The following is a 12859-nucleotide window of genomic DNA, read 5'->3' as shown; positions in this document are numbered from 1 at the left end:
GTTAGAGCTGATGGTGAGGTGAAGGAGGATAAATGTCATGCGAAGACTACTTGTGTGGACAGAAATCAAAGGTGTGTATGTGACAGAAATGTTCTCAGGTGCCAAACTGGGTAAGAGGCGTCTGGCTCTCAAAATACAGGAAGATAGGAGACAGTGTGTGAGGGAGGATAGGCAGGTGATAGAGAAGGGACACACTCAGACCGAAGGTTTGAGATGTTATTTATTTTAACGCAAGGAGTATTGTGAACAAAGTGGATGAGCTTAGAGCGTGGATCAGTACTTGGAGCTATGATGTGATGGCCATTACAGAGACTTGGATGGCTCAGGGACAGGAATGGTTACTTCAAGTCCCAGGTTTTAGATGTTTCAGAAAGGACAGGGAGGGAGGCAAAAGAGGTGAGGATGTGGCACTGTTGATCAGAGGTAGTGTCACGGCTGCAGAAAAGGTGGATGTCATGCAGGGATTGTCTACTGAGTCTCTGTGGGTAGAGATTAGGAACAGGAGGGGGTCAATAACTTTACTGGGTGTTTTTTATAGTAACAGGGATATCAAGGAGCAGATATGGAAACAGATCCTGGAAAGGTGTAATAATAATGGAGTTGTCGTGATGGGAGATTTTAACTTCCCAAATATAGATTGGAATCTCCCTAGAGCAAGAGGTTTAAATGGGGTGGAATTTGTTAGGTGTGTGCAGGAAGGTTTCTTGACATAATATGTAGATAAGCCTACAAGAGGAGAGGCTGTACTTGATCTGGTATTGGGAAATGAACCTGATCAGGTGTCAGCTCTCTCAGTGGGAGAGCATTTTGGAGATAGTGATCATAATTCTATCTCTTTTACCAAAGCATTGGACAGAAGTAGGAATAGAGAAGTTAGAAAAGTGTTTAATTGGAGTAAGGGGAATTATGAGGCTATCAGGCAGGAAATTGGAAGTTTAAATTGCAAACAGATGTTCTCAAGGAAAAGTATGGAATAAATGTGGCAAATGTTCAGGGAATATTTGTGTGAAGTTCTGCATAGGTACGTTCCAATGAGACAGGGAAGTTATGGTAGGGTGCAGGAACCGTGGTGTACAAAGGCTGTAATAAATCTGGTCAAGAAGAAAAGCTTACAAAAGGTTCAGAGAGCTAGGTATTGTTAGAGATTTATTAGATTATAAGGCTAATAGGAAGGAGCTTAAGAAGGAAATTAGAAGAGCCAGAAGGGGCCATGAGAAGGCCTTGGCAGGCAGGATTAAGGAAAACCCCAAGGCATTCTACAACGAACAGCAGGAGGATAAGACGTGAAAGAATAGGACCTATCAAATGTGAGTGAGAAAGTGTGTATGGAACCGGAGGAAATAGCAGAGTTACTTAATGAATACTTTACTTAAGAATTCACTACGGAAAAGGATCTTGGCGATTGTAGGGATGGCTTACAGTGGACTGAAAAGTTTGAGCATATAGATATTAAGAAAGAGGCTGTGCTGGAGCTTTTGGAAAGCATCAAGTTGGATAAGTCGTTGGGACCGGATGAAATGTACCCCAGGTTACTGTGAGAGGCGAGGGAGGAGATTGCTGAGCCCCAGGCAATGATCCTTGCATCATCAATGGGGACAGGAGAGGTTCCGGAGGATTGGAGGGTTGCGGATGTTGCTCCTTTATTCAAGAAACGGAGTAGAGACAGACCAGGAAGTTATAGACCAGTGAGTCTTACCTCAGTGGTTGTTAAGTTGATGGAGAAGATCCTGCGAAGCAGGATTTATGAACATTTGGAGAGGTATAATATGATTACGAATAGTCAGCACAAGGGCAGGTCGTGCCTTACGAGTCTGATGGAACTTTTTGAGGATGTGACTAAACACATTGATGAAGGAAGAGCAGTAAATGTAGTGTATATGGATTTCAGAAAAGGCATTTGATAAGGTACTCCATGCAAGGCTTATTGAGAAAGTCAGAAGACATGGGATCCAAGGGGACATTGCTTTGTGGATCCAGAACTGGCTTGCCCACAGAAGGTAAAGAGTGGTTGTAGATGGGTCATATTCTGCATGGAGGTCAGTGACCAGTGGTGTGCCTCAGGTATCTGTTCTGGGACCCATACCCTTCGTAATTTTTATAAATGACCTGGATGAGGAAGTGGAGGGATGGGATAGCAAGTTTGCTGATGACACAAAGGTTGAAGGTGTTGTGGATAGTGTGGAGGGCTATTAGAGGTTACAGCAGGACATTGATAGGAAGCAAAACTGGGCTGGGAAGTGGCAGATGGAGTTCAACCCAGATAAGTGTGAAGTGGTTCATTTTGGTAGGTCAAATATGATAGCAGAATATAGCATTAACGGTAAGACTCTTACAGTGTGGAGGATCAGAGGGATCTTGAGGTCTGAGTCCATAGGACGCTCAAAGCAGCTGCACAGGTTGATTCAGTGGTTAAGAAGGCATATGGTATATCAGCCTTCATCAATCATGGAATTGAATTTAGGAGCCGAGAGGTAATGTTGCAGCTATATAGGACCCTGGTCAGACCCCACTTGGAGTATTGTGCTCAGTTTTGGTCACCTCACTACAGGACAGATGTGGAAGCCATAGAAAGGGTGCAGGGGAGATTTACGAGGATGTTGTCTGGATTGGGGAGCAAGCCTTATGAAGATAGGTTGAGTGAACTCGGCCTTTTCTCCTTGGAGAGACAGAGGATGAGAGATGACCCGATAGAGGTGTATAAGATAATGAGAGGCATTGATTGTGTGGATAGTCAGAGGCTCTTTCCCAGGGCTGAAATAGTTACAAGAGGACACAGGTTTAAGGTGATGGGCAGTAGATATAGAGGAGATGTCAGGGCTAAGTTTTTTTTCTCAGAGTGGTGAGTGCATGGAATGGGCTACCAGCAAAGGTAGTGGAGGTGGATACAATAGGATCTTTTAAGAGACTTTTGGATAGGTACATGGAGCTTAGAAAAATAGAGGGCTATAGGTAAGCCTAGTAATTTCTAGGGTAGGGACATGTTCAGCACAACCTTGTGGGCCGAAGGGCCTGTATTGTGCAGTAGGTTTTCTATGTTTCTGTCTTTAAAAGAAAAAGGCTGTTGAGTACATACAAAGAACTGTCAGAAATTGGACAGGAAGGGTTGAGAACAGGAGTTCCACACCTGCAGTCCAGACTCCTCAGTTAATAGTAGGGGGTCTAAGACCCAAAAAAAAAGGTTGGGAACCCCTGGTTTATAACATTATGGGACAAACACTGGTGACTCAAATGGGCATCCTTGTCAGTACAGAAAGGACCTGTTTTCATGCTATAGTACTCTCTGACTTTATGTCTGATCATAATTTTTAGGTTCCCTCCATTCAACACTAGGCTTCCATGGATTCTTTAACAAAATGTTAACACAGTGACTGCCACATGGTGACTGTGCAGCATCACAGATAACCATATTCTATTAAACTTACACACCACACAAAATCTGACATAGGTTGGTTCATTCAGTGCTTTTGCTTGTGATGTCAGAGGAAGTGTGTTAGCATGGATTGAAGATCAGTTACTGCACAGAAAAAAGAGTGGCCAAGTCTTAAGGCAGAGGTTGATAGATCCTTGATTGGTCAGGGCATGAAGGAATGTGGGGAGAAGGCAAGAGATTGGGGCTGAGGGGGAAAATGAATCAGCCATGATGAAATGGCAGAGCAGTGTTGATGGACCAAACAGCCTATTTCTGCTCCTATACTTTAAGGTCTTTTTCAGGTTGGAAGGATTTAACTAGTGGATTGCCTCAAGTTCAAATTCAGTTTACTGTTATTCAACCGCACACATGTATACCAAACAAAACAATGTTCCTCCAGACCAAAGTACACAACACAGTACATATAACTCATACAACTATACACACATATACTACCAAGCAAAACAACTTTCGTCTGGACCAAGGAGCACAACAGTACATATAATTCACATACAACTGTACACATGTATACCACCAAAATACGAAGTATTGTTACTACAAATAACATTTCAAATAAGGTGCATTTACAACACCAGTTAAAAAGTAAACAGCAGAATACTACTGGTGCTTCATACATGAGACATGTGGTGACAGGGAACTGTCATCTTACAGCCCGCGGGAAGAAGCTGTTTCTCATCCTAATAATTCTTGTCCTACCTCAATTGTACCTCCTGCCTGATTATGGGAGAAATGGGAGGGATTATTGACAACGTTACGGGCACTGCTTACGCAACACTTCTGACAAATATCTCTGATGGATGGAAGAGATGTTGAGACATTCAGCTCTCGACCCTCAGTTATTTACGGCTTATTTTAATGACTTGGAAGATGGCGAAGAACGCAAGTTTGCTGTTGACATACTAGGAAGCAGATAAGATTGTGGCATTCAAGAGGCTTTTACATGGGCACGTGAAAATGCAGGGAATGGAGGGATAAGGATGACATGCAGGCAGAGGTGATTTAATTTGGAATCATGCTCAGCACAAACATGATGGGCTGAAGGGTCTATTCTAGTGCTGTACCACTATGTTCACAAACAAATTGCTGGAGGAACCCAACAGACCAAAGGGTCTCGGCCTGAAGCTTCGACTGCACTTCCCCCCCCACAGACGCTGCCTGGCCTGCTGATTTTGTGTGTGTGTTGCTTGGATTTCTGGCATCTGCAGATTTTCACTTGTTTGTGACCATCCATGTTCAAATGGCTTTCATTGCAAGGTGGTTGGAGTTCTGTTTACAATTAAAGTAATACTGTTACAATTGCACACAGTAGTTGTGAGACAATCCTTGGAGTACTGTGTAGTTTTGAGCCCCTTATTTAAGGAAGGATACAATAACATTGGAGGAGGTCCAAACACAAATCATCTGGCTAATTCCTAGGATGAGATGGTTGATGGTTCAAGAAAATGAATCTATATTTTCTGGTGTTTCAGAAGATTGAGGAATGACCTGAGGGGTCATGACAGGATAGATACTGAAATGTTTCCAATAACTACAATAGAATCAATGAAAGACCGCACCCAACAGAACAGACAACCAGTGCGCAAAAAAAAAACATTGCAAATACAAAAGGAAAAAAGGAAATAAGAATAAATAAACAAATGTCAATAAGATGAGATTATCCAGTCTGGTTCAGGGATATAATTTTTCCTGAACCTGAAAAGTGGTGACGCCTGAGGCTCCTGTACCTACTTCCAGACAGTAGCAGCAAGAGAGCATGGTCTGGGTAGTGATGGTCCTTGATGGATGCAGCTTTCCTGCAGTGGGAGGACTTAAAGAGGTAGATTAATCTTTGAAATATCTGGAATCAAAGCCTAAGAGGAACCGGTACAAAAGAGACGAGATTTGGAGCAATAATCATAGTGAACAGTGCATCAGTCTTCATTGGCCAAGTAACCTGCTTCTGCTATTCTCTTCTGTTCTTACAGTCTGCATGTACCAACTATTCAGTCAAATAGCTATCTGTTTGGCAGGGCCATCTATCAACCCAAGCCAGAGAGCTTGTTCAAATTTGACACTGAACCATAATGGAGCCAGGCCTACTAGCCAGATTCAGCAATGAAGCGCTGCATACCAAACTAGAACCATTTCATTTGCTACCTGCATACTTCTGGCTTTTTGCAGGGGGTCAGCCCTAGTGTGCTGGAGTGCTGAGCCTTGGTGCATTTATTTATAAAGGCCTGGCGCAGGCCTATCTAATCAGAGCTGAGATTTTAGTATTTAATTGTTGATCTGAAAATGGTGCACGTACTCAGATCCCAATGGGCTTTGGTTGGACAAACAGGCTCCAGTGGCAAGCTCTACTCCATTTGTCTGTTTCCTCAGAACAATGATCCCACAACCAATGTGGTCCATCAATCTCCGTTCCTGCAACTGGTAAATAACGGTCATCCCTTCCCAAACAGCACTGTGGGAATCCCTTCTTCAGAATTCCCAAACAGCACTGTGGGAATTAACTCTGTCATGGACGGTCCCAAGCCTGGCAGCTAAAGGAAGGGGATTGGGCATGGGGCTAGAAAACTCATCCCATAAAACCCCAGAGCTACAGAAACATCAACAGAAGTTCCAAAGACCTTATCCCTGGGAGAGGGAGCATCTTCAAAGCTGGGCTACACCTGGGGACAATATGAAAGACTGGCCTAGGACAGAGAACTCTGGCAAGCTGTCAGCGGCTGTTGCCCCAGTAGGAGTGATGGGCTGTGGAATACCTTCATCAGAATTGCAGCACATCCTCAGAGGCAACAAGACGGACAACAAGAATTGTCCTTGACAGCAATGCCCAAATATGAAAGAAAGAGAAACAAGTCTAGAGCTTGGTAATTAATAACAACCTTGGAGGCAAGCAGAAGTGGGTCAGTGGGAAAGCAAAGGCAATTTTAAAACAAAACTGTAAATAAACATGGAATGGAATTTAAAATCCCTTGGATGATTTTCAACAGAATCATTACTGGCATATATTTTAAGACCATTATCATGACAATCTAATTATTATGTCACCTATCTGGATGAGGGTTTTCTTGCCCACACTAACTTCCCTTGTTGCTCCCTCTCACAAGTCCAAGTCATCGTCTTGTGTCCAGACCAACTGCTATTTTCAAACCAGCTGCCAGGTCACACGCATGTTTTATTGGGGCCTCATTCTGTCATCCAAGTGCAAAGAAGCCCAACAAGCGTTTCAAGTATTTTACTAAAACAATCTTAACCTTAGTATCATTTCGATACGTCCATCCATGGCCTCCTACACTGTTGTGATGAGGCCACATTTAGGTTGGAGGAACAACACCTTATATTCTGTTTGGGTAGCCTCCAACCTGATGGCATGCACATCGATTTCTCAAATTTCTGGTAATGCTCCCCAACCACACAACCCCTCTTCATTTCCCATCCCCTTTCTCCCTCTCTCATCTCATCTCCTTGCCCACCTATCAGCTCCCTCTGGTGCTCCTCCCTCCTTTTTCTTTCTTCCGTGGCTTTCTGTCTCTTTCACCAAACAACTTTCCAGCTCTTTACTTCATCCCTTCCCCTCTAGGTTTCACCTAACAACTGGTGGTTCTCTCTCCTCATCTTTTAAATCTATTGCTCAGCCTTTATTCTCCATTTCTGCTGAACAGTCTTGGCATGAAACGTCGACTGTAGTTTTTTTTCCATAGATGCTGCCTGGTCTGCTGAGTTCCTCCAGCATTTTGTGTGTGTTGTTAAGCTTGATGCCTTCAGTCTGGTCCCCGTTGTCAAGCATGTTAGAGGTAAACTTAACTACATGACAAAACTCAACCACGGACAGTCCCAAGTCTGGCTGAAAAAGTAGGGCTGGGCATAGTGCAAGCAACCCCATCCCATTAAAAGCAGGAACATCAACATTAACTCATCCCTGGGAGAGGAAAGATCTTCACCTAGAAGACGTATGTCATGTGGTGGGGGCTCTTGTCCAGGACTGCCACCAGAATGCCCCAGAATAGAGAACCCTGACTAGCTGCTGTTGGCAGACTGTGTCCCAGTAGGGGTGACAGGTTTAACTAACTAACTAACTAACTAACTACATTACAGTTGGCCCTCCTTATCCGTGAGGGATTGGTTACGGGACCCCTCGTGTATACCAAAATTTGCGGATGCTCAAGTCCCGTATTCAACTTGTCTTAATGCAGTGGATCTTAGGACCCAGCAGAACCCCAGACTTTATTTAACCTGTCTCAGCCCGGTGGACATTAGGCCCCGGCGCCAAAGATCTGAATCCACAGTGTTTCTGTTCATGAAAATAATCACGATCATGATTGAAAATAATAATAAAGTGATCAGAAAGGGGTGAAACGCCATCGGTCATTGGAAAAGCGTTAGGCTACGTTGGTCAACGATTGGAACAATTTTAAAGGATAAAGTGAAAAAGGCCCTGCCCCGCTGAAAGCTACAATTATTACTAAGCAACACAGAGGTTTAATTATTGGGTTTTGGGGTTTTGATCCTCCACATCAACCTGGCACGGTGGACAGTGCGCTTGGAAGCGGTCACTAGATCAAACTCGGGAAATATCGGTCCCGAGCATGGCGCTGAAACGTATGTCCTTAAGTGTTTTATATGCATAGAAAGGTAAAATATATACTATATACTAAGACAAATGTTTGACTAACTGACGCTAAATAATACCGGATGTACCTGTTCCGATTTACTTAGTAAGAGCACTTCCGATTTTTTCCCGATTCCGATCCACGATAACCCACGCACATCCTCCCGTACACTTTAAATCATCTCTAAATTACTCATAATCCCTAATATAATGTAAATGCTATGTAAAATAGTTGTTATACTGCACTGTTTAAGGAATAATGACGAAAAAAAAATCTGTACATATTCGAACAAGTGCTGGAAGAGCACTTCCGAGTTTTTGCTATTCACGGTTGGCTGAATTCGCGAATGCGGAATTCACGGATAAGGAGGGCCGACTGTACAATGTTATAGGATGGATTCTATACTTCCTTGGAATGACAGCAATTCATCTGGAGCAGATGAGAAATGGAATCTGGGACCAAGCTGGCTTCCCCAACACATTACATCAAGGCACACATTTATCTACTGAGAAAATTGGACAAGTCTTAACTGGTCTTGATAGTTAGATACTAGCTAGTACAGTACAAAATAGATGGGTCCATTAACCATGTGACAACAAAGTTACCACAGGGATAAGTTTCAAACCAGCCTGGGAAAGTACAAAGAAGCCTAACAAATATTTTACTAATTAAAACAATCTTAAGTTTAACGTCTCCAGTATGGTCTGCATTGCCAAGCATTTCAGAGATAAGCCTACACGACAACACAGCCATGATCATTCACTTTCAGATTCTAAAGATGTTCCAACATAGTTACATTTACTTGAGACCACTACAGCAAAAATCCTCCTTGCTTTAATTATTGGCAATTCTATATACTTTTCATCCAATCTTTCTGGTTATAATAACAAAAAAGTCTTCAAATATTCAATATAGTTACTGCTGATTTCACAATCACATTTACTTTCATTAAGCTCAAATCTACCATTTATATTGAATAACTGGTGCAAATAAAATTTGTAAACTTAGTGAGAAGAATTAAGCTATAGGATGTAGAAAGCTTTTCTTGTTCATTCTTCTCACAGATCTTCCTCGTCTCCCAAACCCATACCTCCGTCTTCCATACACAATCTAATATCCCGAGCACTGGTAATATTTCGGCCTTGTTTGAATGGGAAGATCAAGCACAGGTTGATGCCAACTCGGGACTTGTTACATGGAAGACTAATCTCGCACCTTGCAAACTCTGAATTCATTGCACGTCCATGTAACTCTGCTTGTATTTAAAGGAGGCAGTTCAACAGGAGAGGATCTGTTTGTTTTCTGAGATTATTTGGCCACCCCAATGCCGACGATGCACCAGCACCAGTCCATGTGTGAACTGCCTGGACTTCTCTTCCCCCGGACAGACGGAGCAGCTATCGGCAGTGCCAGACCCTGCAGGCCAGTGATGGGGTTCATTCCCAGACCCGAGTGGAAGGTCGGCATCTTATGCACCCGAGGCCGGGGTTCCCGGCCCCACTTCTTCCAACCCAGAGGAGTCAGACAGTGGGCCCGGGCCTCTAGCGCCAGTATTGGGCCCGGGCCTGAGGCCTGTGGCTTACGAGCGGGTGCAGGCGGGCAGAGGGAAGGAAGGGGCGTAATCGGCGACCCTATTGCGCTGACTGCCCCGACAAGCCGACCGGTTTTCCCTCTCCTCCCACAACCTCCTGACCTACCCGGCGGCGACCAACTCACCTGCGGGCGGCGGGGCGGGCCAGGCCGGGCCGAGTAACCAGGGTAACGGCGAGCAGCGCGAGGCCGGGCCCGAGGCAGCAGCGAGCGAGAGCGAGCCGGGCAGGGCCGCCATTACCCGTCGTTCATTGGTCACACCAAGTCAGCTGATCCAGGATCCCGCCCCCCCCATCCATTACCCTCCTCCTTTTCCCTCACACTAATCGTGGGGCTGCACATCGCCCACCGGTCGCCAAGCGACCCGTTTCCGATACTGATACCGACCGCTCCTTTGTCTTCGGCGCTAGCCCCGTCAGCCTCGCAAAGCCGTCAGAAACCGTGCCGGGACCTCAGCGCGGCCATCGCTCCCATCCCATTGGACACTTGCATGTCAGCTGACCAACAAGTTGAAAGCTCATGTAGAGTGCGCGCGAACTGGGCAGCGGGTGGTTGGACGTAGAGGAGCGCGCGGCGGGACGGGCGCAGCCGCTGGAGCGCGCGGCGGGGTCGGCGGGGGAAAGGAGCGCGCGGCGGGACGGGCGCAGCCGCTGGAGCACGCGGCGGGGTCGGCGGGGGAAAGGAGCGCGCGGCGGGACGGGCGCAGCCGCTGGAGCGCGCGGCGGGAAGGGCGCAGCCGCTGGAGCACGCGGCGGGGTCGGCGGGGGAAAGGAGCGCGCGGCGGGACGGCCGCAGCCGCTGGAGCGCGCGGCGGGACGGCCGCAGCCGCTGGAGCGCGCGGCGGGGTCGGCGGGGGAAAGGAGCGCGCGGCGGGACGGGCGCAGCCGCTGGAGCGCGCGGCGGGAAGGGCGCAGCCGCTGGAGCACGCGGCGGGAAGGGCGCAGCCGCTGGAGCACGCGGCGGGGTCGGCGGGGGAAAGGAGCGCGCGGCGGGAAGGGCGCAGCCGCTGGAGCACGCGGCGGGGTCGGCGGGGGAAAGGAGCGCGCGGCGGGACGGGCGCAGCCGCTGGAGCGCGCGGCGGGGTCGGCGGGGGAAAGGAGCGCGCGGCGGGAAGGGCGCAGCCGCTGGAGCGCGCGGCGGGGTCGGCGGGGGAAAGGAGCGCGCGGCGGGAAGGGCGCAGCCGCTGGAGCGCGCGGCGGGGGCCATTGAAGAGTGGGCCAAGCCGGGTGGGAGGCGGGCAAACGTGGGTTGGGGTGTTGCTGGAGGTCGGAGTGAGTGGACTAGATGTCATCCCTGAAATGATGGCGAGTAGCTGCCCTGTGATTAATGAGGGAGACATACGACGACGAAAACAAGGGCACCATGAGCGTGAACCACTTGGTCCAAGCATTCAACATAATCATGTCTGCGTACACTGGCCTCAATTACTCTTCTGAGCCAGTTCCCATCAACCTCAAGTCTTTGATCTTCCAAATATTATTCTGTCTCAGGGGCCCTCCATGGGTCGGTGTCCATCGCGGATGGTGCATTCTATCTCTCGACGGTGTTGGTACAGCGCCATCAGTTGATGTGCAAGCCAGGTTAGTGTGAAATTGTTGCCCATGGAGCAGGCTCCACCTCTCCACGCAGTTGTTGAATCCAAAGCAATTGCAGAGACCATACAGTTTGGCACCACTGGCATCGCAGGAGTTGCCAAACCGTATCAAACTTAACACAGGAACTGCCTTGGGGACTACCTCTGGATTTTCCCTGAGGTTCACTCCTGAAGCCTTCCCCATGAGTGGATATGCAGCAGAGACTTGAAATCAGAGATTTCCTTTCAAATGTGCTGCTAACCATGGCTGATGAGCTCCATCTGTTCCGTTGGGCTTGGGAGTACAAGTGATCAGACTTTCCAACATGAGCGCTGGTAAGCATTTTTGATGGTGGTGTGCTGTAACAGTGGTCAAATGTGTTGGCTGCTCTGGTGGTAGTTAGGCTCCTTCAAGCTGGCCTGGTTGAAATCCCGCACAATGCTCAAAGGCACTATTCTGTGACTCCTGGTCACAGTGCCTTTACTACCTTATCACCCTGTGCAGCCACTTTCATAGTGCAATGAACTTGGAACCTAAAATCCCTCTGCTCACCAGTGCTGTTAATGATCTTGCTAGTCTTGAAGGGTCTCAGCCTGAAACATTAACTGTTTACCCTTTTCCATAGATGCTGCCTGGCCTGCTGAGTTCCTCCAGCATTTTGTGTGTTGCTTTAGATTTTCTCATGTTTGTTATACAGCTTGAATCTATAGTGTCCAGGATTATCCCTGTTTCACCTCTTGAATAATGGAACAACAGTAGCTACTCGCCAGTCTTCTAGGACCTTATCTGTGGCTAGACAGGACATGAAGATATTGATCAAGGCCCCAACAATCTTTTGCCTCTCACTTACCAGATGTATCCCATCAGACTCTGGGGACATAACCACCTTAAAAATATCCTGGACCTGATGGAATGCACCCTTGAGTTCTGAAGGAAGTAGCTGGAGAGATTGCAGAATTTCAAGAATCAGTAGATTCTGGCATTGTACCAGATGACTGAAAAATTGCAAATATTTCCCTGCTGTTTAAGAAGGGTGCAGAAAGGAAACTACAGACCTGCTAGCCTGACGTCAGTGGCTGGAAAGTTGTTGGAATTGATTGTTGGGGATGAGATTACAGAGTACCTGGAGGCACATGACAAGATAGACCACAGCCAGCATGATTTCCTGAAAGGAAAATCCTGCTTGACAAACCTACTGCAGTTTTTTGAGGAAGTTACAAGCAGGGTAGACAAAGGAGATGCAATAGCTGTGGCAAATGAAATATAATGTTGGAAGGTATATGGTCATGCACTTTGATGGATGAAATAAACTTTCTATTATTTAGATGGAGAGATAATTCAAAATGCAGAGATAGAGAGAGACTTAGGAGTTCTTATGCAGGATACCCTAAAGATTAACCTCCAGGTTGAGTTAGTTATGAAGAAGGCAAATGCAATGTTGGCATTCATTTCTAGAGGTATAGAATATAAGAGTGGGGATGTGATGTTGAGGCTCTATAAGGCACTCGTGAGACCACACTTGGGAGTATTGTGTGCAGTTTTGGGCTTCTTATTTTAGAAAGGATATACTGACATTGGAGAGGGTTCAGAGAAGATTCATGAGAAGGACTCCAGGAATGAAAGGTTTACCATATGAGATATGTCTGGTAGCTCTTGGACTGTATTTCCTG

The 12859-nt window shown here is 46.7% G+C and overlaps 1 protein-coding gene across 2 annotated transcripts in view; it reads right to left on the bottom strand.

The window, feature by feature from the left end:
• Positions 1–10140, bottom strand: part of zc3h18 (zinc finger CCCH-type containing 18) — a 277949-nt gene extending 267809 nt beyond the window's left edge. The window contains exon 1 of one of the 2 annotated variants that reach the window (XM_059993355.1): positions 10003–10140. The gene's annotated coding sequence lies outside the window, so the exon portion shown is untranslated. Of the gene's footprint in view, positions 1–9741; positions 9901–10002 lie in introns of those variants that run through there. The other variant, XM_059993354.1, reaches the window with a different exon arrangement.
• Positions 10141–12859: the final 2719 nt, after the last annotated feature.

The sequence above is a fragment of the Hypanus sabinus genome, chromosome 17 (assembly GCF_030144855.1).
Source record: "Hypanus sabinus isolate sHypSab1 chromosome 17, sHypSab1.hap1, whole genome shotgun sequence".
NCBI classification, from domain to species: domain Eukaryota; kingdom Metazoa; phylum Chordata; class Chondrichthyes; order Myliobatiformes; family Dasyatidae; genus Hypanus; species Hypanus sabinus.
Note: the sequence above shows the minus strand (reverse complement) of the source record. Positions and strands in the feature narration are given on the sequence as shown.